The sequence below is a fragment of the Harpegnathos saltator genome, unplaced genomic scaffold (assembly GCF_003227715.2).
Source record: "Harpegnathos saltator strain DR-91 unplaced genomic scaffold, Hsal_v8.6 scaffold195, whole genome shotgun sequence".
Taxonomy (NCBI): Eukaryota; Metazoa; Arthropoda; class Insecta; order Hymenoptera; family Formicidae; genus Harpegnathos; species Harpegnathos saltator.
This window is the reverse complement of record NW_020229978.1, coordinates 65,001-66,690: the sequence shown is the minus strand read 5'-3', so window position 1 is coordinate 66,690 and position 1,690 is coordinate 65,001. Positions and strand designations below refer to the sequence as shown.

General features: G+C 35.3%; 1 long non-coding RNA gene across 1 annotated transcript in view; it reads left to right on the top strand.

Annotated features, from left to right (window-relative positions):
- The first annotated feature begins 1,442 nt into the window (after nucleotides 1–1,442).
- Nucleotides 1,443–1,690, top strand: part of LOC112588348 (uncharacterized) — a 1,823-nt gene continuing 1,575 nt past the window's right edge. The window contains exon 1 of the long non-coding RNA XR_003112777.1: nucleotides 1,443–1,690. This exon is cut by the window's right edge and continues 21 nt beyond it. This is a non-coding gene — a long non-coding RNA (uncharacterized LOC112588348).

Below are 1,690 nucleotides of genomic sequence, written 5' to 3'. Positions count from 1 at the left end.
AACTCTGAAACATCCCAACAATGTTAACCGAGATGAAGGCTTTTCAGGTGGGCCCTATTTGGCACGCTGTCCTCCCGGTTTTTTAATTGATCAGCTGGCCAATTAATATGATTGGTCGAAACATTTCCCCCATCCCATTCCTCCAACTCCCACTTAGAAGAATGGAAGAGTACATAAAGACAACCGCAAACCAGGAAGATTCAGTATCTGAGCTCCTAGTTCTGATGATGCAAGCTGCAATGTTTGCGAAACGTCGGCAAAAAGCTGAATTACGGTATCCATTCAGAAGAAATACATCCTGATATCAATGGCCGCGAAAGTCTAAAAACTAGGATTCAAGTCCAGTGATTGCGATGGCCAATCAAGAACTCGTATTTATTTCATGACGAAAAATTCTTTTATTAGTTTTGATGAATGTTTGAGATTGTTATCTTGTTAAAAAATCCAATCAGGTGGTATATTTCGAGTTGTATATGGCAGCATATGCTGTGTCAATATATCTCGATACATTATAGCATTCACAGTACCCGTGATCTCAACCAATGGACCAACTTTATTATAAAAAAATGATCCCCAAACCATCACGTTACCTTCACCATGTTTTACGATAGGAATTTGGTATCTTGAGTTCTTTGACTCGTCAGAGAAAAATACTGTTCGCCAAACAACTTCAATCCAATGTTCATATTTTCTTGCAAAATCTAATCGAGTTTTCTTATTTTTTATATTAACTAGAATACTACAGGCGCGCGCTACGCACGCGCCATTTTAGCATATTCATATTACAGTTTAGAATAAATATTATAAATAAAAAATAAAACCTGGAATATAATATAAGTTCAAAAATATCCGACTCCAACATACGATGTATTAGGCGCATACATTTTGAAATTCCATGACATATTTTCTGCATAGTAACGCATAACCGTATAACCAATGAAAATTTCGACGTTTAGAATTTCTATTCAAGACCATCTTAAGCTCTCTCTCTCTCTCTCTCTCTCTCTCTCTCTCTCTCTCTCTCTCTCTCTTTTTTTCTCTTTATGTCTTTTTCTCTTTGTCTCTCTCACTCCCCAGGTAGCAAGCAGACGTCATTTTGACGTTAAAAACTGGTCACTTTTAGTCATATGTCGTTAAAATGTCGTCAAAATGACCAATTTATATACGATCATTTACATGACTTCTAATTGATGTCAAAATGCTATACCACTTTGACGTCATATTTCAGTTATGAACTGACGATAATTGCGTACTAATATAATAACTAATTATTTATAACGTTGATTCCGTAATAACAATTCTTTAAAATTTCGTATCAGACTTTCGATAAGTATTAAAAGAGGTTTGTTTATATATAAATATATTAATATACAAATATATAATATATATATAAATATATTTATATATTTTATATATAAATATATTTGGCATATTCCTTTAGAACGAAAAATGTACGTCAATCAAATGCAAGAACTCACTTAGCGTTCAGTGAGCTGAACGCTTGTAGTACTGAATGCACCCATTGGTCGTGCTGGCTTCGCGTGTTCCGTTCTCCATGGGCGACTTTAAGCACTCGACGTGGAAAAGTGCAAATGGCGATCAGTGAAATATCTCTCTCGTTCGCTCATTCGCAAATTAGTTACTGTGTTAGTGCATATGTCATGCAGCTTGTGCTTATACAACTCAAGAG